The 24,383-nt window shown below is 45.6% G+C and overlaps 1 protein-coding gene and 1 long non-coding RNA gene across 4 annotated transcripts in view; one reads left to right on the forward strand and one right to left on the reverse strand.

Annotated features, from left to right (window-relative positions):
* POR (cytochrome p450 oxidoreductase) overlaps positions 1 to 20,734 on the reverse strand; it is a 75,968-nt gene extending 55,234 nt beyond the window's left edge. Inside the window, exon 1 of one of the 2 annotated variants that reach the window (XM_021005643.2) lies at positions 20,489 to 20,734. The gene's annotated coding sequence lies outside the window, so the exon portion shown is untranslated. Of the gene's footprint in view, positions 1 to 6,938; positions 7,044 to 20,488 lie in introns of those variants that run through there. The other variant, XM_021005644.2, reaches the window with a different exon arrangement.
* Positions 20,735 to 20,836: 102 nt separating this feature from the next.
* LOC110221228 (uncharacterized) overlaps positions 20,837 to 24,383 on the forward strand; it is a 32,977-nt gene continuing 29,430 nt past the window's right edge. The window contains exons 1-2 of one of the 2 annotated variants that reach the window (XR_013486804.1): positions 20,837 to 21,218; positions 21,735 to 21,815. This is a non-coding gene — a long non-coding RNA (uncharacterized LOC110221228). The remainder of the gene's footprint in view (positions 21,219 to 21,734; positions 21,816 to 24,383) is intronic. The other variant, XR_013486803.1, reaches the window with a different exon arrangement.

Raw genomic sequence — 24,383 nt, forward strand, 5'->3', positions numbered from 1 at the left:
AAGTCAGGCACCGCCATGGCTTACTGCTGAGAGGCAACCTCCCTCCCTGGTGACTGTGGCATTCTGAGCCTGTCTAGCCCAAGCCCAGAGAGGTGCCCAATGTGACAGAACTAGTTCATTCTGGAGCTAGAACTGGAACCTGGGGTTTAAAATCTGGGAACCCAGGAACTTGGGATTTAGGGATCTTTTCATTACTCCAAATTGCTTCAGTAAGGCTTACTATGGAAGAACAACTAAATGGATAAGGAACACATAAAGAAGATGAGGCAGAATTTTAGTTAGGATAGCTATCAGAGGTGCTCGGGGAAGAGACTCTGAAGAAAATGTAATCACCGGAAGCCACCCAAACCCACCCGTGAGGGGGCACAGATCCAGACCTTCTCAGCCAGGGCCAAAGTGGTCCATGTTCTCCCCCACATCCTCACAGGGAACCTGTCCAAAGTGCTGAAGGCGTTCCTCCAGATCTCTGACAATGCGCACAGAACCACACGGGCTACTGCCCCCGGGGACTCTCACTCTCACTGCATGGCCAGCCTCCCTTTTCTTACCTCCTGATAAATAAGAGTCAACAACCGTATTGGGAATTTGTGGAATAACCTTAACATCATCCTCTATTTCTCACTCTCCCTTACCCTCCCACAGCCAATTGCTGGCTCTCAATAAGTGCTTTCCCAACCAAGCTATTTCTTAACAAAAACCCTATGAAATAGGCACTCAGACTTGCTAAAGGCCACAGGATTAATAACGGGAAAAGCTGGACCTCGACCCAAGTCTTTTAGGTCCCACGGTACTCCCATAATGCCACACCACTTCTCTAGCGACAAAGAGCCCGGGTAACAGTTTTGGCGGCAGGAAGAGAACAGAGGGGGCAGGCAAGAGAAGAATTGGAAAGCTAAGAATCAACTCTGTGACTGAATGATGAAGAAGAATGAGTGACCCAAAGGAATGCCAAGGTTACAAGCCTTTGTGACAGAAAGAAAGAAAGAATGGTGGTGCCCCAGAGAACTGTAAGTTGTTAGGGGAGATCCACTGGGTGGAATGAACTTGTAACACCCCTCAAATCAAATCACAGACACAACTGTTGCCACTTCCCTGATTAGGAGCAGAAGAAGGACTAGGGATAGGTAAGACAGGCAGATTTTGCTTACGCCAGAAACTTTTCTTTGTGACATGTAGCTATTTATTTAGTGAAAATTCAAACTGGATTGTGAGAGCAAAGATTCAGACTCTCTGAGGGAGAATAACAATGGATGCAGTGCTGAAATCTTGCAACTCTGTCTTAGGAGCACAATCTTAACAGACCTTTCAGAAGGGCACTTTGTTCCTCTTCACTTATGTCTGAGCTTTGCTCTAACTTAAGAGGAGTCCCACGCAGTGGGGCCCCAGGCTTAGAATCCTGGGGCTTTAGACCTGCCAGCTCCACTTAGTGGCCTCGGCTACCTGGAAGAACTCAAAGGGAGGGGAAAGAGAGGCAGGGAGAAGGCCTACTCAGGACCAGGATTTCAGCTGGGACCCTATATATGGCCCTGGAAGCACTCTGGCCAGAGGTACTCAACTGACACTTAATCTTTTCCAAGGAAGCTTCTGAAAGACTCCTGATTCACTGTTGGTGGAATTATGAACTGCTACAACCATTTTGTAGAGCAATCTGGAATTGTGCCCAAAGAGCTATTAAACTGCCTATATCCTCTGACCCAGCAACATCACTACGGAATCTGTTTCCCGAGATGATCATGGAAAAAGGAAAAGAACCTATATTTTCAAAAATATTTATAGCAGCTCTCTTTGTGGTGGCAAAGAACTGGAAATTGAGGGGATGTCCATCAATTGGGGAAAGACTGAACAGGCTGTGGCACATGAATGTGATAGAATGAATACTGTGCTATAAAAAATGATGAGCTTAATGATCTTAGGAAAACATGGATAGACTTGCACAAAATAATGAAAAGCAAAATGAGCAGAACCAAGAGAATGCTGTATACAGTAACAACAATATTGTTTTAAGAACACCTTTGAGTGAATGTCATTTTGACTTTATAAATTATATTACCCAAATTATAAATTATATATTAATATATTGTAATAAATATATTAAAAGTATATATAAATTATAAATATATTATATATAAATTATATAAATACCCAAATTAAATAAGAACAAATTTTTAAAGTTCATATAAAGATTCACAGTACAATAAAATCAATGCTATCTGTATCCAGAGAAAAAACTGGCAACTAGAAGAATGTATAGAATGGTTTTACACATGTATGTAATTATATGTATACACACATACATATATTTGTGCCTAATGGGGAGAAGAGAGGAGGGAAGAAAAAAAGGGAAAAAAAAGAAAGTTACACAATAACTTTATTACATATTTAAAGGGAATAGCAAGTTGTGCATAACAGATTTGCAGGTTCATGTGCAATCACCCTTTTTTCTGTTCTACCATGTCATGGAAATGCTTGCTTTATTTCTTAAGTTCAGAATAAAATAAATAACATTCTTCAAAAAGAATCTCCTACTAAGAGGGCCTAGACGGCCTATGCGAGGGCTCAGTCAGAAGAGTAGAATCAATACACTCCCCCCTCCCCCGCCTCTTTCGTTCAAAGCTGAAAAGTTCATCTTGCTCCCAATTCAAGGGCTGCCTCCTCAGAGCAAACATCTCAAGCACTGCTCCAAAGAAAACCTCTACCACTGCATGCCCTCAAGATTCCCACCCACTTGAGTTGTTATGTGCTAACCTGAACCTCATCTACCCTGAAAAAAAAAAACTAGTGCTGAACCAGCTCTTCTCTCCTTGGGTGCCCCCAATCAGTAATACCCATGCAAAGGGCTTCAGCCACCTCGCCTGCTGTTTTTCACCGTAGCTCCTCAGCCCTTACTGAACTGCAGATTGTGAGCATGCTGATAAAGACAAGGTCCCTGGGGAATTCATGTAACAGCACACAGAGCGTGTATACATGGTTCGCCTATGAAATGCATCCTAACACTGGCGGCCCTCAAAGCTAAAAGGAAATGTCAAGATCTCAGAGCCCAGCCCGGTCACTTTGTAGGTAATGACCCTCTAGAGAGAGAACCTTTGTACAGATCTGATTTACGTAACGCAAGTAGCTTCTGGGGCAAGCCCAATACAGAGTTGCGTATCTTGGAGTAGTTTTATAGCCACTTTTATAAACCATTAGGTTTAGAGGTTCCATGAGAGGTTATGTTCTGGAAACAGAGCAAAGGTGGTTGACTGGGAACATGCTCTACTCACTGATTAATAAATGGAAGAGCTAAGAACAAGAAGACACAGACTAAGTGCCCACCCCACCAGCTGCCTTGGTATCCTTGCCACATCAAGGGATCAGACCCCTGGGCAGAGGGCCTGGACACCTAGTGAAGGGGAAGGACTGGAGCTGCCATAGGAGCAAAGCATGGGACACATTTCAGTTCGCATCACTGTGGAAAAGGAAGCACATCAGTGAGATGACAGCATCATCTATTACATACACCTCTTCACTCAAAAAGGAAAATTCAAAATGATTTTTGTTTTACGCTTCTCTTGGAATGTGTTCAAATAAAACATCCTGCTGGAGGTGTGCAAAGGAAGCAATGAATGCTATCTGAAGAGCAGAGGACCATCCCTAATAAATAGGTGCTTCTATGTACTAGAAAATTTAGCTGCACTTCCCCAAAAAGCAGAGGATGCCCTGTAGAACCTGAAACTGCTTCTTTACCTGTCTTTACCTGGCCACAAGCTACTCTGAAATGAAAATGTAAGCACCACTAATTCTGTTTAGCCACTGGCCTAGAAAATGTGCCAGGGTAACTATAATAGTAAGTTTGAAAATAAGTTTCTTCCCTAATCCATTTCATTCCCTCATCTTAAATGAAAATAGACTTGAAATAATTAAAATGTCCAACTAGATATGTTTGGATTTGCCATGTAGTTTCTAATCTAACAACCTAGTTCAGCAGTTCTCAAAGTATGGTCTGGGACCCGATGTTTTAATTTCTAATCTGGTAACTACTGATAGATATAACCCACATAAATAAAAGCTATTTGGAGAGTCCTCAATATTTTTTAAGAATGTAAGGGGTACTGAGACTGAAAAATCTGAAAACCATTGGTGATCTAGTTCAATACCCTTCATTTTACAGATAAGGAAATGAATGCCCAGAGAGATAAAGCCAGTGCCCAAGGTCACACAGCAAAGTGAGGTCAAAGCCCAGAAAAACCTGGTTTCCTAACTCCCACTCTTTCCATTATACCACAGGCCACTCCAATTCCTCATGTGGCTCAAAACGGAAAGGGCTCTTTAGTAGGAAAGAAGATTCCCGGTACAGTAAAATCAATCGTCAGGAAAAAAAAAAAGTAGTCTATAATGTGCTTAGTAAATTGAAATGTTCACAGATTAAGATCTGATGAAGTTAATATCAACAGTAGTCAGAATCACAAGTAGAGAAAGGACCTTATGTATCTCTGTATCTACCTTTGGAATAACTATTGTACAAATAATTTAATGTTTCATGAATGGATAAATAACCTACAATTTAGATAGGTCTGGAGAGGCATCAGGGAGCAGAGCAGGGACAGGCAAAAGACAGTCCTGGGCCAAAGTGGCCAGGATCAGGTTTTGGTTGGCTGAGGAGCTAAGAACAGTCTGTCAGCTGGTTAGGTTTGGTGACAGTTTGTACTAATCGGCCAGCCTTTGGTGTGGCTGATGATAGATGGAGTGGTAGACCCAGGATGGAGAAAGTCCCGAATGTAAATACTGCTTCTGCTACTTTGTAGCACTGTGACCACACACAAGGCATTTCATAACTTTCCTGGATTGTGTCCATCAAGTACCTTGCAAACTTGAAATTAGGACTGGACAGCAATTATAAGTTTAATAAAGAACTCAAAACGCACATCTATCAAATTTCACAATTTTCCCATAATGACTCTCCAGATAACTCTCTATTATTTTCACCTTTTATACAAATTTATTTAGCTTCAGCCTTATTTCTTTTAATCCCTATTTTTTTTCAAGCAGTAAACATGGGAAATGTGGAAGTTATATGAATTTGTTCCTAATCCTTCAACGGGACAATTACGATTCAGGTCAAATACTCCAGGAGCCTATCAGCCAACCTATTTGAAAAGCTAATATGCCATGTGTAGCTTTGGAGGGAGCCTTTGTCTTTTTGCTTTGTTCTGAAGGCAGTCAGGGTTAAGTGATTTGCCCGGTGTCACACAGCTAGTAAGTGTCTGAGATCACACATTTTAACTCAGGTCTTTCTGACTCCAGGACCTGTGCCCTATCCACGGTAGCACTTAGCTGCCTGTCTTTTTGTTTTTTAATTAAAGGTAAAAGGATTACCTTTTAATTTTTATAAAACTTTATAAATTCTTTTTATTTTTTTAATTTCCCCCCTTTTCTCTCAAGCTGACTTCTCCAGTAACTCCCAAGTGTAAGTGCCAAATATTTAAGTAGGTAGTCCCACTCTGAGTCATTAATGACCTAAAGACTTCTTTCCAAGAAAAGGAACATCTAGTTTCCTTTGCCACCTATTCCTCATGAACTTGGATTGTACTCAAAGAATCCCATGACCGTAGGGAAAAAAAGTGCAGAACGTCATACCTAGAAAATACTAGGAATCACTTGGCCCAGCCCTCTCATTTGAGAGAGGGAAGAAAGTGAGATCCAGAAAGATTAATAAATAATCTTACAGGTATATAACACTTGATTCCAAAGCTCTTCCACATTACATCATCTGACAGCTGGATATGGCTGCCCAGTTTACAAAATACTTTCACCTACTCATTCACATGACAGGAAACAAAAGTTCAAGTTTGGTGACTAAGCTTAGGAACACAGGTGGTAGAACCAGACTCTGGTCTTGCCTGTCTCCAACCCACCCTTCACAAGGTTGCTAAATCGATATTCTCGACCCACAGGTCTGACCATGGGACTCTCTTCCTCAAGAAACGTCTGTGGCTCTCTGCGGCCTCTTCAATACAGTCTGACCTGTCTTTCCAGGCTATCCGTCTTCCCACTAACGCACTGTCTCTCCCTTAAATTCCTTGTACCACATTCATCTCCGTGCCTATGCACGTACAGGATTGTTGCCCGACTCACACTAAACTAGACCAAAATTTAAAACCGACACATCACAGCTACAGGTGTTCGGGGTCAAAAATACCATCCCGAAGTCACTCACGTGTGACTAGGAGGTGACACGAGTATGTACCAAGAAACTCACAAAGGCTGGAACCAAGTTCAAGCCTAAATCCTCCCCCTACACCCCTAGTTCTGCCTACGGACTAAGGACTACCAGGCGAACAAGAGACGTTCCGGCTTCAGTGGAGTCCGAGCTGCCCAGCTCCTCGGACGCTCCAGAGGGACACTGAGCCCCAGAGAACACAAGCAGCCGAACTCAGATCCAGAACCAGAACCTGGGTCATGGACTCTTAACGTTTGAAGTCGGATATTCTCAGAGGCCATTTAGTCCAACTTCTTCATTTACAGATGGGGAAACTGAGGCCCAGAGGGGCAGATGTGAGGCTGGAAGGGCCCTCGGAAGCCACCTGGTCCAACTCCCTCATTTTACCAGGGTGGGAAACTGAGGCCCAAGGAGGGGAAGAGATTTGCCCAAAGGCTCCAGGAGTGGGAACCAGGGGGTCCTCGGGCTCCTGCTTCAGCCTCGGGGATGGGCTCGGGCCAGGCGGGAGGCGCTGCCCCTGCCCGGCCTCAGTTTCCCCGTTGGGGCCTCAGGCCTCCTCGACCCCTCCCCGCCCCGACTGTCCGAGGCTGCCGGGGCTCCCGCGAAGCAAGGCCGGCCCGGCCTCCCCGGCCCCTGGGGCCTTGCGGCTGCCGAGGCGGCGGCCTCTCATCCTTCTGGCACCCCATCCGGAGCCCCCAGCCCCGGCCACGGCCCCGGCTCCCGCCCGCCTGCCCACACTCACCCGCGGCAGCAGAGGAAGCTCTCCCTCCTTCCCTCCGCGGGCCCAGCGTAGGACCAGCTCCTCTGGGGCGCTACCACTCGCGGGGGGCGTCAGGGCCGGGGTGACGCGGCAGCTGCTTGCTCCCTCCTGTCTCAAAGGGCGGAGCCCCCTCTCACGCGAAGAGCTTGGTTCGGTCCGACCCCGCCCACGCTGCGCTCGTCCAAGCAGTCAGCTGGACCGGGCCGGGGCGGGGGAAACACGTGGGGGCGGAGCGGAGGCCGAGGCAAAGTGCAGGCTCCGGGAGGGAGGCGGGGCTAAGGGGCAGGGAGTCGGAGGGAGGCGGGATTAAGGCTCACAAAGGTGAGAAGAGAGAGGGGGAGGAGAATCGGGTGTCTGAGAACAGCGTGTGCCAGTGCTGTCTGTTTTCAAGTCAGTCAACAAACATAAAGTCGCTCTGAGCTCCAAGCACTGTGCTAAACGCTGAGAATACAAAGAGAGGCAAAAGACAATCTCTGCCCTCAGGCTCAACAAATGTGAGACATGCAAACAATCAATAAATATTTCAATCAATCATATTTATGAAACATTTGCTATATGCCAGACATGGTGCTGAGCGCTGGGGATACAAAAAGACGCAAAGAACAATCCCTGCCCTCACGGAGCTTACAATCTGATGCATTGTATAACTACATACAAACAAGCCGTATGCAGGGGTAGTCTCAGAGGAAAGGCGCTGATATGGAGGAGAACCAGGAATGGCTTCTTACGGAAGGTGGGATTTTAGCCGGAACTTGAAGGAAGCCAAGGAAGGTGGAGATGAGGAGGAAGAGCTTTCCAGGAATGGGGAACAGCCAGAGAAAGTGTCTGGAATCTGGGGATGGACTGTCCAGCCCTGAGGCTGGATCCAAGTAAGTGGGGAGGCATTCAAGACCCATCAATTAAACAAGCGTTTATTTATGTGTTTGTTTGTGTAACATCTAGGAACTGTGGATAAAATTTTTAAAAGTGAAATTTCCTGCCTTCTAGAAGCTTATATTCTAGCTGCTCCCCCTCTCCAGCTTTTTAGATTTGGTAGTGATGCACTTCCCCACACCCACACTCCCCAGAAGGATGTATTGAGGCTGGACCCAGCTTCTCATTATCAAGTGTTTGTAAAAGGCTCTTGTAAATTTTTACACTCCCGTAAAAATGTCTTCAACTTGTATTACAGCTACTTACATTGTCTAATAATAACTGCTCACCGTTAGTGAAGCAGCGTCATTCTGGATTCCAAAGGGTACATTCCCAACCCTTAGAAGTCAGTAGTGAAAGTTTTATACTTTCTCCTTTTACCTGGGGGGAACGGAGGACCCAGAGAGGTCTAGGAATTAATCATGATGGGAGACAGAAGGACTCGGTAGAAAGCCCTGGATTTGGAGTCAGACAATGAAGGGTTTAAGCCCTAAAATTTGTGAGTAGTGTGACCTTGGGCAAGTCATTTAATCTCTGACCTTTAGGATCCTCATGTGTAAAACGAGAATATTTCTACTCCCAACTCAAGAGGTGACTGTAATTTGGTTAGGGATAGGGACTGAACTTCTCATTCCCTTGACATAACGATCAGGAAGCTCCTCCACAAAAGACATCTCCCAAGTAATTTACAGGCTTAAGAAACTTGCCTAGAGCACAGAGATAAAGTGCTGCGCCCCCGCCCCCATGAGCTTACATTCTTACTGGGGAAATAAACATTGGGGAAAATGGGGAAAATTGGGGGAAAAAACATGTTAACAGAAGAGGTCATTTGGGAATAAGGCACTAGCTGCTGGGGGTGGGAGAGGAGGGTGGGAGGGAGCTTGGAATCAGGAAAGGCTTCAAGTGAAGGTGGCACCTTAAGGAAACTAGGGATTCTCTGAAATGAAGAACTAGATTGATGTAAGAAAGCAGAGCCTGCCAGCCATGAGGGAAAGAGTAAGGAGGCAAGTTAATCTGGACAGAGAACATGGAGGAGAATCATGGGTTATAAAACTGTGAAGGCCATTTCGGGCCAGGCTGTGAATGCCAAACCAAGGAGTCGATATTTGATCCTAGCTCAGGGGCTCCTAACCTTTCAGGAGTCATGGACTCGTTGGGCAGCCTACAGAAGGCTATGAACCCCTTCTCAGAATCACCTTTTCAAGTGCATGAAATAAAATACATTAACATAAAACACACAGGTTACAACCAATTAAATTGAAATACAGTCATCAAAAGCTTTTTTTAAAAATTCATGAACCCCAGGTTCTGTAGTCCTAGAGATAATAGGGAGCCACTGGACTTTATTGAATAGGGGGGTGGCATGAATGAATGAATGAATGAGGAAATGAATGCAAAATATTTATTCAGTGTTTAGTATATGTCAGGCACTGTGCTAAGTGCCTGGGATGAGAGAGAGAGAGAGAGAGAGAGAGAGAGAGAGAGAGAGAGAGAGAGAGAGAGAGAGAGAGAGAGAGAGAGAGAGAGAGAGAGAGAGAGAGAGAGAGAGAAAAGAAGAAGAAAAAGAAGAAGAAGAAGAAGAAGAAGAAGAAGAAGAAGAAGAAGAAGAAAAGGAGGAGGAGGAGGAGAGAAAGAGAGAGCACAAGACAGTCCCCAGCCCTCTAGAGGAAGAGACAGTAAACAAACAAATCCATACAAACAATCTATATACAGGCTGTACAGGAAATAATTAGCAGTGAGAAGGCACTAGAATTCGGAGGGGTTAGGGAAGTCTTCCTGTGGAAGATGGGATTTTAAGGAAGCCAGAAGGTGAAGATGAGTAGAGAAAACACATCCAGGCATGGAGAAAATGCCCAGAGATGGAGTGTCTTGTTTGCAGAATAGCAAGGAGGTCAGTGTCCCTGTATCGAAGAGTACATGGTCTAGGTTGCAAAGACTCTGAATGCCAAACACAGCATTTCATATTTGATCCTGGAAGTGATAGGGATTCACTGTAGTTTATTGAATTGGGAAGTGATGTGGTCATACCCAAGCTTTACGAAAATCATTTTGGGGACTGAATGGAGGACAGACTGGAGTGGGGAGAGACTCGAGTCAGGCAGACCCACCAGCAGCAATAGTCCTGCGGTGAGGTGATAAGGGCTGCACCAGGGTGGAGGGCAGGATCAGAGGAAAGATGGCGCAAAGGTGAAATCTACAGAGAGATGTTGCAGAGGTGATATTGGCTGACTTTGACAACCAATTGGATGGGGGCTGGGTGAGAGGGAGTAAGGAATTAGGATAGGGAGGAATTTATTTTATTCTATGTATTTATTTGTTCGGTTTTTTGGGTGAGGCAATTGGAGTTAAGTGACTTGCCCAGGGTCACACAACTAGCAAGTGTTATGTATCTGAAGATGGATTTGAACTCAGGTCCTCCTGACTCCAAAGCCAGGGCTCTATCCACTTCGCCACTTAGCTGCCCCTATTCTGTGTGTTTAAAAACATTATTTTGAGCAACTTCACCAGTGTGCCAGAAGGGCCATCACATAACAAAGGTTAACCTCTGCCCTAGGAGGTGATACTAGCATTGAGCCTTAGAAGAAGCTAAGAATTCTAAAAGTTAATGCATTCCAACTAAAAGGGATTACTAGTATAAATATGAAGAGGAGTTAGATGACACGCCAAATTCCGTGAACCACAAGTAAACAAGTCTGGCACACAAAAAGAGAAGTAATGTGCAATAATGCTAACGATAAGATGGACCTGAGGGAGGAGTTGTATTTCACCTTGAAACAATAGGCAGTGACTGAAAAACCCTGAGTAGGTGAGTGACATGGCCAGAGTTGTGTTTCAGCAAGATTATTGTCACAGCTATAAAAATGAATTGGGGGAGAAGGGACTGGAAGTAGGAAGAATATTAATGATCCACACAAAAAGCATTAAGGACCTGAACTAGAACAGTGATTATAGGAGTGGAGAGAAGGGGATGGTTGTAAGAAAAACTGTGAAGGAAGGGCCAAGACATGAGTGTTGATTGGGGGGGAGGAGAGGAAAGGGAGGGCCAAGGATGAGCCAAGGCCACAAACATGGGGGCAGAAAGATCCTGGTGCATATTACGCTCCTGTACACATTCCTTCACCTGTACCTCTGTCCATACTACCTTCTCACTTCTCTCCTATTCCCACCCAGATGCCTTCCTTTCCCCTTGTCCAAATGCTATGCATCCTTCAAGGCACAGCTTTAGCCTGCCTTCTCCATGAAGCCTGGCCCAGTACTTCCAACACTGACCTTTCCTTGACTGGCACATGGCAATGACTCATGCTCCCCCCACCCCCACCACAGAATCATAGATGTAGAGCTAGAAACAACCTTAGATTTTATCTACTCAACTCCATTCTACAGAGGGGCAAACTGACGCTCAGTAAGGTGAGTGACTTGCTTAAGGTCACACAAGTAGGGCGTACCTACTGCATATTGTAACAAGGATGTCCTCTCAACATTCTCCTTACTGCCCATGTCCTGAAGGATTTAAACTTTTCAGCTCTGGAACTCCCTCCCTGGGAACCCCACTGTCCTGCTTCATGACTGCCTCACATGGCCCACTATATCTAGGCTGGCTCCAGCCATCTTTTTGTTATCCACCTTAGCACTGCACATGCCCTCTGCTCCCTCCACACCCCACTAATACCCTCTACTTTCTAGTTCTGGAACCATCCATCAAAACTGATTGGTTCTTGAAGGAGTGTGTCAGCCTGGCCCTTTCTGGCTCCACTCACATCCTTTTAATTTTACCAACTAAAATACCCCTTCCTTGGTTACCACTCCTCTATAGGTACTGTCTCCCACTATAAGAATATAAATCCCTTGATGTAGGTACTATCTCACTCTTGGGTCTGTAGTCTCAGTGTTTAGTAAAGTGCTGGGCACACAGAAAGAACTTAATAAGTGCTTTTTCCTCCATCCAATAGAATTTAAGCTCCCTGAGGACAGGAGTGGTTTCCTTTTTGCCTGTGTATTCTCAGCACCCAGGACAGTTCCTGGCACAAATTAAGAGCTTAACAAAAGGTTATTGATTGATGGTTTGTAAATTCATATTAGTCTTCAACTGCCTTTTGATGTTCTATGAGGGAATCTTCTAATATCCCCCTCTATATATTTGTATGATAAATTACTATGGGGATGGGAGGGGGTGGGCAGTGGCTACTCAATGTGGTTAAGTGACTTGCTCAGGGTCCCACAGCTAGTAAGTGTCGAGTTCACCTGAGTGAACTCAGGTCCTCCTGACTCTAGGGCCAGTACTCTATCCACTGCACCACTTTGCTGCCCCTTGTATGACAAATTAACATTGCCTCCAGGTACCATATTGCCCCGAGAACATCAAGTGTTTGCTAGTTGAAGCACTTTCCCAGTTGGTCTGACCTCCTTGCTGTGGTAATGTTTTTGTGCGTGTTAAACTTCTCCAGAAAATGGAGGTGATCAGAGGGTAACGTCTTTACTTTTGTCCATTTCCCGTTTTTAGTAGCCAGCAGCTCGCTTAAATGTCTATCAGCTGGAATCTCATGCAATTGTCTTCTCATCCTTATCCTTTCTCCTAAATTGGGTGTTATTTGGTAAAAACAGAAAGTAACTGCCCAGGGCTGAGATATGATTTGTATTTTTAAAAAAGTATTTCCTTGGTCATTCATAGCCCAAAACACTCACCCGCCTAGCAGCCAACTTTCTCTTGGTGAGCCTTTGAGATACTAGCCTTTCCAGTTTAGCAGTCTGCCAGCAGGAGGCATCAAAAGAGAACTTCTGTAATGAGCTGCTGTCTAATGAGGCACGTCACTGAAGTCTTGTATTATTCTTTAGACTTCTGGAGTGGTATAATGGAAGGGCCCTAATTAGAGTCAGAGGACCTGGGTTCAAATCCCACCTTCGATGCTTATTATTTATTTGACCTTAGGCAATTCCCTTCTCTTTTGGCCTGAGCTTCTTCATGTGTAAAATGGAGGTACTAGATGAGATGGTCTCTGAAGTGCCTTCTAGCTTAGAATAGGGAGGGAGGAGAAAGCATTTATTATATGCCAGGCACAGTGATAAGATACAAATCTAAAAATCAAGGTAGTCGTCGACCTCAAGCAGTTCACATTCTAATAGGGGAAGATAACATACATGGGGAGTGGTAGCTGGAGTAGGGTGTTTGGTTCATGAACAAATGCTGTGTGATCTCATTTCTCTCACCTGCATTGCCTGGCCCAGTTGTAGATGCTTTAGAGATGTATGTATGAATGAATGAGTATTTGAAATGCCTGGAGACGTATAACGAATTAGTTGCTGAGCTAGAACTAGAATCCAGGTTTCCTTAGCTACCTGCTGGTAAAAAATAAAAAGACCAGTCCTGCTGGGGAGGTACAATTCTCCTACCCTAAATTCAACCCCATCGTCCTCCCCAACCCCAATCAGAATCCCTAGATTAAAATCTCTTTGTAATGGTGTCAAAGGCACTTTAAATTCTTCTTTGATACCAGGCCAAATTCCCGACAGCCCTTCTATGGCGGTTGCACTGGCTTGGGGGTCAAGTATGTCCCTGGGGACAGAAAAAATTATGCATTCAAGGCTCATAGCCCCTGTCCTAAAGCTGACAATTAACCAAGGAGTAGAGAGAAAGAGAAAGACATGATCCTTATGTCTGCAGGAAGGGATGCAGACTGCAGATAATCAGACAAGATTGTTTTATTTTATGTGTTCTTTTCCCTTTTGCCTTGCACCTGCTGCCGGTGTGGGTGCCCGGCACAGATTAGGTGGTGAAATTCAGTTGAACTAACTTTGAACCTAAGTGATTCCATCATTCTAGGATTGCTGCAGTTGGCTGAGAAACATCACAATAGGTGTAAAGGAAAAGCTCCTGCTGTTGATCCTTTTCCAAAAGATACTTCTCCCCCCCCTCCGCAGTTAACTGGTGGTACCATATTTCACTTCTCTCCTGTTTGTGTCTCTGTCTCCTTAGCAGCGGGTACCTTGTTCAGTCATTTCAGTCATGTTGAACTATGAGTGACCCTATTTGGGGTTTTCTTGGCAGAGATACTGAAATGGCTTGGCATTTCCTTCTCTAGCTCATTTTGTAAATGAGGAAACTGAGGCAGACAGGATGAAACAACTTGCCCAGGGTCACACAGCTAGTAAGTTTCTGAGGGCAGATTTGAACTCGGGAAGATGAGTCTCAACTGATTCCAAGCCTGGCACTCTATCCACTGCGCCACCCAGCTGCCTCTTGATAGCTGTATTTCAAAATTGTTGATTTTCTTTGTAATACTATGGTTTTGTTGTATGCTTTTCAAAATCTAATTCTGAGAAGGGGGTCTATAATCTTCCTTTTGCTGCCAAAGGGGTACAGGATGTAATAATAAAAAAAAAAAAGGTGAGCCCCTGGAAGAACAAAAATCTAATAGTAAAATCTAATAGCACCCCCTCCCAAGGTTGTTGGGAGGATCAAATTAGATAATATTTGTAAAGTGCTTACACACAGTGCCTGGTGCACTACTGCAGAAGCAGGTGCTACATAACTATTTTTGTTGTTATTTGCACTATACTCAGATGCACTGATCGGTGTGCATCTCCTATGCTTTCTAAGTTGAAAGGTTGTTGGCTAGTGGCTGTGTCTACAAATTTTTCTTCTAAGTACCACAGCAGTGCTTAATAAATGTTTGCTTGCTTACTTATAACTAGTTCATCAATACAGAAACTAGCAAAATAGGCTGGGGGAGGGGCAGCTAGGTGGCGCAGTGGATAGAGCACTGGCCCTGCAGTCAGGAGGACCTGAGTTCAAATATGACCTCAGACACATAACACTTACTAGCTGTGTGACCCTGGGCAAGTCACTTAACCCCACTGCCTAACAAAAACAAACAAACAACAACAACAAAAAAAAACAGGCCGGGGTGGAGGGGGAAGGGCTGCTAAGGCACTGGCCTGGAGGGCTGAGTTAATCTACTGAGGCTGTGTCTGGCTTTGGAGTTGAGGGAGGGAGGGGTATGGAATGGAGAGGCAGGGGGAGGGCAGTTCTTCCTGGCCTGGGGCCCAGTTGGGCAATATGGAAGAACAGTTCTGTGTACCAGAGGGGAACTAGGGTTACAGAGGTGGTGTGTGAGACAGAGTGTGATCTGGAGAAGAGAGCACACAGGGTAGGGCAGAGGGGCCCCAACATTTGAAGAGTCTGAGCGCCTAGGACATTTCAGGCTGTGGGTCCCAGAGATGTTACATCACTTTCCCTGGAGCACAAAGTTAGGGAGAGCTTTGGGGGCTTATCTCCAAAAGGACAATCTGTGCAGGCACCTACTCAACCCCGCCCTCCTGAAAAGGCACAAAAGTCAAGATAATCACCCCTTTCACTAGTTCTTTTCCACTCCTATTTTATCTCTTCCTTTTTTCCTGGTTTTTCCTCTCTTCCTCTCCTCTCCCCTGGCCTAGCTCTCTTTCCCTCGGTCTTCTTTGTCCCCTCCTACCCACAGTCTTCCTCTTCACTAATTCTGCGGGTATTTTCTCTCTCTCAGCTATCCTCTATCCCCTTTTTTCCTCTCCTTTCCTCATCTTCTCTTCCTTTTTCCTCTTCTCCTTCCCCTCCCTTCTCTTCCTTCCCTCCTCTCTTCTCCCCCCTCTTCCCCTTCTCACTCTCCTTCCTTTCTTTTCCTCTTTTCTTTCCCTCTCCTCCTCATCCTTTCTTCCTCCATTTCCTCTTCCTCTTTTCCCTTTCTTCCTTCTTTTTTCCCTTCTCCTCTTCTTCCCTCTCCTTCTCTTCCCTTGTTCCTTCTCTTTCTCCTATCTCCCTTACTGCCTCCCTCACTTCCTCTCCCCCCTTTTCCTCTTTTTCTCTCTCCATTTACCCTTTTCTTTCCCCCCCCATCTCTCCTCCTCTCTCTTATGTCCTTCCCCCCAACCCTTTTCAGTTTTGGTGGCACAAACACAGTTAAAAATGACTGTTGGGAGTGGGGCAAAGCTGGTTTCAGAACAACAACTTTCCCTCCCCCTTGTTGTCCCAAGGTTCCAATCCCTGAGTAAGTAAATGCTCAGGCTCCATTACTATTTGCTGCTACCACACCATTACACAACATGATTTCCAGAGAACCAAACATTTATTTTTTGGGTTTGTTTGTTTGTTTTTAGGCAATTGGGGTTAAGTGACTTGCCCAGGGTCACACAGCTAGTGTTATGTGTCTGAGGCCGGATTTGAACTCAGGTCCTCCTGAATCCAGGGCTGGTGCTCCATCCACTGCACCACTTAGCTGCCCCCCAGCGAATTCTTTAAAGGGGTAAATACTTGTTAAATGACTTGTGTACGAGTACAAAGGAACATAGACTCATCCTTCAAAATCCCTTAATTGCCCAGAAAATATGGAGTGGTATCTTTTAAGAGCTACAGCTGGAAAAGAGTGTGGATCTCTTTAAAAAGGATAGTCGTGAGGTCGGGAGGGTTCCTAAGAATACAAATGAGTACCAATGTTTGTTTTTTGGTGTTTTTTTTTAAGACAGTACTCAGTTGAACTATTGATCTGGGCAATGTTGGAAATGGAGAACTTCTCAAATAAAAAGGGGACAAAAACAGGTAAAGATTCAGTTGGCAGGAAAACTGATGATTAAGGGACAAAAACACTCTTGAAAACATGTGATAGCACATATCTGGGGACAGGAGAGGGTGACCTTCTCCCTCACTTGCCAAGGGGACAAGAGAAGACCCAGATGGGTCATAAGTCACAGCAGGGCCTTTCTCTGTGACCAAGGATACCAGAAATAGACTAGCTGGGGATGTGACAGAGAAGAGATGCGAGGATTCTCCTTTGTGTGCCAGGACACTCACACTGAGAGGCCCCAGGGGCAGGGGAAGACCAAGAAGCGTCTCAGGCTCACTCCTGAGCATCCCCTGGGAGTTAATATCTCTAACTTCCAATGGTTGTTTGTTTCTATTTTTTCTGAGCACAGTAGAGTTCGGTTCCATAAACCAAAATGGTGAGTGTCAACAGGCCTGAAGAAAAGAGAAGGGATTCTTTTGTCTGGGAGAGACCAAAGGAGACCTAGTCCTTTGCCTCCGCCTACTGTGATCAATTGATCCTATTGATACTTTTTTTTTTAGACCAGCCCCGATTTTATTGGTGGAAGGAATTCACCATCAGAAATCCCCCTCTACCAAGGCAGACCGGCCCCGATTTTATTGGTGGAAGGAATTCACCATTAGAAATCCCCCTCTACCGAGGCAGACCAGCCCTTAGCTCTTGCTGAGACATGGAGAGATGAAGTGATCTTGACAACATGTGTCATTGGTGGGATTTGAACCTAGGTCTTCCTGACTCTGAGTCCAGCTTTTAGACCTCTACAAATAGCTGCCTCTTAACATCTTTACTTCCCAAGCACTTTTCCTCTCATGATAGATATCCTAAAAACGGTGCTGGTCTCAGGGTCTTGGTGCTAGCTCTATCACTGTGAGGTTTTATATAAAACATTCTCTCTCTCACTGTGCCTCAGTTTCCTACTCTGTCAAACATATGAGCTCTAAACTCTCTTCTGGCTCCAGCATTCTATTTCCCCTCTATCTTTATACCATCTCCGTGAGGTAGGGGAAGAGACAGAGATCATTCTCCCCGGTTTACAGATGGGAAAACTGAGGCATAGGGAAGGTAAATTTATATTTAATGGAAGAAATGTAAATGTTAGAATGTAAGCTCCTTGAGGGCAAGAACTGTGTGACTTTTATCTTAGTGTGTCCCAACACCAGTATAGTTCCTGGCACACACTAGACATTTAATGCAAAATGACTGATTAACTGGGTGACCTTGACTGGACCACCACAAGTCAGGAATGGCACTGGGGCTGAGATAAGCCTTCACTAGAGAATCTTACCAATTTCCTCAGTTTCCTCACTGAAAAAGAAGAGAGTGGGACAAGATGGTCTCTGAGATCCTTTCCAGATCTAGATCTATTAATTGGGCTGACCCAATTATAAAAGATAAATGTCACCTAGGCAACCAAGACGGAGCCAATAACTCTGGCACTATCCTCTAGTCTACCTGAAAGCCATTCTGTCACTGACTTTATCCTTTCCTGACCCATCTATATTTTCATTAAAAAGTAGCTGGTTTCCGCCTTCTTGCTCTGCAAAGTCCTATTCCCTGCTCCTTTACAGGCATGGCAAGCCAGCACCTCCCTGTCCTTCACCCTTTGCTTTGGAATCTCAGGCTGCCTGGGTGGCAAGAGGAAGACCTCAGATTTGACATCCACTACCCAAGGAAATATCCCAGCTTCCTCCTCAGTCTGGGATAGTGGGGAAAGCCTGGGATGGAGCAGGGGAAGCCTTGGATCTGACTCTTGACTCTGCCACTTACTAACTGTTGACCTTGGGGCAACTTGCTTCCCCAATCTGAGCCTCTGCCCTCCTTCCTAGCCTCCCCCTCATGTCTCCCAGCCTTTCATTTTAGCTAACATCCCCAAAGGTGGTTGCTGGTCAGGCCTACTGCTCTATTGTTGCTCAGGCACAAGTTAGACTAAATGGCCTCCGAGCTCCAGGCTCTAAAACCTTGGGAATTGGAAGGGGCTGCTTTCTCCCTTGCACTTTCTACCTCCTTTTCAGCTACTCAGGGTCCTGCGGCTAGCTCTATCACTTCATGGTCTTACATAAAACACTCTCTCCCACCTTGCTCCTTCCCTTCCTCCAGGCTTTTTCCCTTTCTTTGCCTGTGGCCACCAATTCCTATCAAAACTGGCTTTACAATGGGGAAATTCATTATGCAAAGATATGGCAATAGTGGTGATCTCATCCCAAGGGGATGCAGAAGCCTGAAATGGCTCCTGGTTTTCACTTCTATGGACTGGAAACCAATACTTCATAATCATCCATACATCCAAGATCGTAGCTCCAAGAGGGTTCATAATCTCCGTACCTCCCCCTTTGCAGTTAATCACTTAACAGTTGTTGAAGTTGCCTGAAAAAAAGGCTGTTCTGAGGGTGTGTTTGACATGGCCATGGCCAATGGCTGCATTGTCGTTGAAATGAGGGGGGAGTCGGCACTGGGCCCAGAGCTTAACAAAAATGTGTGCATTACGGATTTGAGCAAGAAGAGACCTCAGACTGTCTAAGCCGCACCTCTCATTTTACAAATGAAAAAAAACTAAGACCTCGGGAGGTTAGATAACTTGTCACAGCTAGTAAATATCTGGGGCAGGATTTGAACACAGGTACTCAGAAACCTAAGCCAGCAGACATTCCTCGCTACTACAAGGTCTCTTGCCCTGAAGTAGGGTGCTTTTTCTTTTTCCCTGGAGAAGAAATCTTTATTTTCACCAACCTCTAATGGAAATTTAGCATTTCCCCAGACTGCCAAGGAAAGCAATTCCAAATAACCCCAGACTCCTAGGGTGAAGAGTGCTAGAAAGAAATTGGTGAGGATAGCTAGGTGGCGCAGTGGATAGAGTACCAGCCCTGGAGTCAGGAGCACTTGAGTTCAAATCTGGCCTCAGATGCTTGACATTTACTAGCTGGGCAAGTCACCTAATTCCTATTGCCTTACAGAAAAGAAAAGAAAAGAAAAGAAAAGAAAAGAAAAGAAAAGAAAAGAAAAGAAAAGAAAAGAAAAGGAAAGAAAAGAAGAAAAGAAAAGAAAAGAAAAGAAAAAAGAAGTTGGTGGAGGACCAGAAGATGGGTCTCCAGAATCGGGGACTAACAGAAATTCAGGAATCCAGAAGCTCAGACCCAGAAACAGCTGTCTGGAAATGGGGCAGTGGGAAAGTAGGGGGGCCAGTAGCTATTTTTCATGCATGGAGAAGCAGCTTCCAGGCTTCAGGGAGAATAAGGAAATAACACCTGTTCTTAGTCAGAGTTCTGCATAATCTGATATTCTATTATTACTTGGATCCTTACATCATCCAAGAGTGCGCGCACACGCATGTGTGTGTGTGTGTGCATGTGTGTGTGTGTGTGTGTGTGTGTGTGTGTGTGTGTGTGTGTGTAAGGAGAGCTGGGAAAGGAAGTACCTTTGATCCAATCAACAAACTTTTATTAAGCATTGACCACATGCCAGGCACTAAGGCACAGTGGTCTAAGTGGGCTCCAATACTGGTCAGAGGAATTGGGTATAAATCTCAGCTCAGCTACTAACTTGCTGTGGGACTTTGGGCAAATCGCTGTCCTTCTTTGAGTCTCTGTTTCCTCATCTGTAAGATAAGGGGGTTGGACTACATCACGAGTTCTTAACACATCCCTTGGCCCAACGGATAAATTTCAAGCAGTCCATGAATGGGAATGGGGAACCAATTACATCTTTATTTTCACCAACTTTTACCTGAAATCTAACATTTCCTTCAATTATGAATTTTAAAAAATGACAACCACCACGATGCTAAGAAGGGTTCCACAGGTTTCACCCAACTGCCAAAGGGATCATGACATTAGAAAAGTTAAAAGCTTTGGTGGTCTTGGGAACTGGAGGTGCTAAGCACCAATTATCCCCGGCAGCCTCTAGCCCCTGGCTCCCCCAGTCCCCCTCACTATACCCCACTACCCACCAGCAGCATTAAACACAATGGGAAGAACACAAGGGCTGCTACCCCTTCAGTGGGATAGAGCAAAGTGTGTAAAGAGGAGACCCAATGAACTGACTGAGTGACTCACTCACCTGGAGCCTTCTTGAAGTAGAGGCGCAGGAGGACTTCTTGGGGGGGGGGGGAGGCAGAGCTGCACTTGACCTAGCGGTGTCCAAAAAGCTGAAGCAGTGTCCTCAAGAAGCAGCACTGGGACAGGCCCACTAGACAAAGACCGTAACCCTTCTCGGGGCTGCCGAGGACTTAGGTGGCAGGGTGATATCAAGGAGAGCGGAACAGTTGACAGGGTGGCTCGGTTGAGTTTTCCAGTCTTTTCCAATCTCTGATCCTCTGACTGCCTTTTTATGAGAGAAGAAGGGGAGGGACTAGCAGAGATTATGCTTTCCAGGCCAGCCCCCCTCTCCTCCCCCTTCCTCTCCCAGGAGCCGGCTGTTTCCCTGGAGCCACCGGCTGGGCCCATTGCACCCCTGAATCGACACACAACAACAACAGCTCCTGAATTCCAGGGACATTGACTGTCCAGTGATGGCCAATCAGCTTTCCCCTTTCTCCTCCTCCCTTCACTCCAGCCCTGAGGAAAGCTGTTGGAATTGAGAGACGAAGAATTGGGAAGTGTTTCCCTGGATCAAGGTGAAAGGCAGCGAGGAGGTTGCACAAGAAGGGAGGCTTTCTCTTCCGGGGAACTATGGGCTGAATGCGTCAGGTGTAGGAGATGGGAGGCCTGCAAGGGATCTGGCCTTATTGGAGAAAAGGGGTCAGTCAACCAGGGCCTCAAGACCCTGGACAGAACGGGAAAAGCCATAGGTACGAGGAAGAATCTAGTGCTGCTTACTCCCTGTGTGACCATGGGCCAGTCCATTCAGTCCTCATAGAATCCAGAGCTAGAAAGAACCTGGGAGGCCCTCTAGTCCAACTCCATCATTTTACAGCTGAGGAAATTGAGGCCCAGAGAGGTTAAGGAATCATAGCTTTAGAACTGAAACAGACTTCAGAGGCTGTTCAGCCCATTCCTCATTTTACAAATTGGAAACCTGAGGCTCGTAAAGGCTGTCAAAATCCAGTCCAAAGTGTCCCCTAGCAGAAATTTCCTCCACAAAATACCTGAGGAGGAGCCATCCAAGCTCTGCTTAAAGCCTGCCAGTGAGAGTCTGCTGCCAACGAAGGCAGCCCATTCCACTGATGAAAAACAGTTCTAACTGGGACCAAGGTTTTGCTTAGTCACTGTAACTTGGCCAATGTTACATGAGTAGGAAGTGTCAGAGGCAGCATTAGAACCCAGGACTTCTAACTCCCAATATGGCATTATTTCCACCATACCAGGCTGCCTCTCTGATATCCTCACTACCAGCAGCAGTGATTCAAGTCAAGGAAACGAGGACCTAATAACACTGTAAAAGGAAGGTGAGTTTGTTTGGGGTACCTTGCCTTCTCCTGACTCCCTTCTCTCCCTTCATCTCATAGTTGGTCTTCTCTTCCTAAATTGCACCATTCTCTACACTTTTCTCCTTCCTTTCCCCCTATCAAAACCCCCCATTCCAGTAGGACCAAGTTGTTAGGCAATTTAACCAGGTTGGGATAGATGGGACCAACTGGGGGCAAACAGATGGGAACTATAGGTGAGAGTTTTCACTTGGTGGCCTATCTTGCCCTGCCCCAAGGCCCCAGCTGTTATAAGGAAGAGTTCAATTCCTAGCTTCCCTGAGGGTCAGAAAGAAGGACAAGTTTCCTCTTAAGCAATCCCCAAAATCCTTTCTGGCATCTTGTGCCAATTGCATCAAAGTCCTGAGGGAAGAGAGAGAATGCAGCCTCTTGCAGCAAAGAAAGGGCTGAACTCAGAATTAGGAAGACCTGGGTTCTAATCCCAACTCCAACCCTTACTAGCTATGTAACCTTAGTTTAGCCTCTCTGGCCCTCAGTCTCCTCAGTTATAAAGTGGGAGTAATGGCAGTACCTACCTCATAGGACAGTTGAGAGGATTGGGTGAGATTGTATGTAAAGTGAATGGTAAACATTTCATAATCATTAAAGTGCTTTGTAAACTCCAAAGCCCTCTATAAATGTTCCAAGTAGGGACTAGCCTCTGAATTCCTTGAACTGGGGACTCCTCTCCTCACCTAGTGCAGCTCAGCACCTTCTCAGCAACGTAATAGAGTTGCCTAGAGCACTGGGTCCTTACAGTACTCATCCAGGGTCGCACAGCCAATGTCAGAGGAGGAATTGGAAATCCAGATCAGACCCATATCAATGTTAGCTCTTAGTAAGAGCCTCCTAATTCAGTGGAATACAACAAGCACTTATTAAATATCCTAATGTGCTGGCCAGTGCAACAGTTTAAACTGGGGACAGAAAGAGCAAAACACAAAATTGTGTCTGCCTTCAAGGAATTTCCATTCAAACATTTACGTGGCTTACATTACATCCAAGCTCTAGTTGAGATCCATAATCACTCAAAAGAGTCCAGCCTGACTATCAACACAGGAAAAACCAAGCAAGTGAAGAAAGCCTATCATCCAGGCCATGATATGATCTTGGCTGGATGACCCAAAGAGTTGGGTCATCACCCTTCAGTTGGTGTATTTTGGACAGATGCTGCAAACGGACCATTCTGTTGGACCCAGAACTGAACAGGAGGAAAAGAGGTGGGCTTGGCTTGCTTGGGGGAATTGTGCAGCATTTTTAGTAACTCTACATTCTCTCAGAAACAAAGACCTCTCTTTTGGACATTGATATTTTTCCACTGATGCTATGAGCCGTGAAGAATTAAAGTCACCCAAAGAGCAAAAGACACAGTGGGCACAAATAGACAATGGAATGCTGGCTACAAAGGTTTGGAAAGAGGAAGAGGAAGTGGGCCAGTAGGGCGGAGTGGGATGGCTGATGGGCCGCCATCATGCTCTGTTGGGACCCAGACAATATTAAGACTCTGGAAGCCCCTCAACATGTTGGGTGGATCCCTGAGGATGATTTTGGGAAGATACAGGCAAGAGTTTCTGAGGAGGAGATGGCTCCAGCGGTTGTGGAGACAGGACTCACATCAGTGAGATCACAGACACAGTGAAGATAGAAGGAATGATTGCACTGGTCAGTCTGGTTTTGGAGATGAGGAAGGCCTAAGCTGGGTTCCAGAGCTGTCCTGGGACACAGAATAGTTTGGCCCCAGCATCAAGCCCAGGAATGAAAAACATCCAGTCCAGAGTTGGACCAGGATTACAGGCACCTCCACTAAGGGCCCAAATAAATGGTTTTTGAGTGAATTCACGTCCAGCCAGAATGAAACTAGATGTGGGAGCTGTGGGGAGCGAAGAACAGGGGAGGGCAAAGGAAAAGAAAAGAGGACAGAGGGTGGGAGTTAATGCCAGAGCAGGCTTTCTGCCTCCAGTTGGTCCCTTCCCCCATCTGGGCCCCAATTCCCTCTTCTAAAAAAAAAATGGGGAGGTTAGACTAGATGACCTCCAGGTATCTCCAGTGTTCTCAGAATATCATTCAGCGCAGGTACTCTGAGGCTTCTGATTTTTAAAAAAGAAAAGAGGAAGTCTGGTACAATGGGAAAACCATTGGGTTGAGTCAGAGGGCCTGGGTTCAAACTCTACCTTTGATGCTTACTTCTTCTGTGACAAATCACTTAACCTCTGCTTGACTCAGTTTCTCCATCTATAAAATGGGGGTCATAACAGCATTGACCTCCAGGGTTGTTGTGAGGATCAAATGAGGCAATAGTTATAAAGTGCTTGGCACATGCCTGACACATTGGAAGTGCTATGGACATATTAACTATTATTAAGTAATTACTACCGCCTTGAATCAATGGAAGCTGCTCTAGGGCAGCGAGCGTGTTGTATTTGATCCTTACATTTCTATGTGATGACAGCATGTATTTAGATGGGTGCCCTGTAGAGCTGGCACATCAGTGCACATGTGCGCGCGCACACACACACACACACACACACACACACACACACATGCGTGTAT

This window comes from Phascolarctos cinereus, unplaced genomic scaffold (genome assembly GCF_003287225.1).
Source record: "Phascolarctos cinereus isolate Bilbo 61053 unplaced genomic scaffold, phaCin_HiC Scaffold_5;HRSCAF=322, whole genome shotgun sequence".
Classification (NCBI taxonomy): domain Eukaryota; kingdom Metazoa; phylum Chordata; class Mammalia; order Diprotodontia; family Phascolarctidae; genus Phascolarctos; species Phascolarctos cinereus.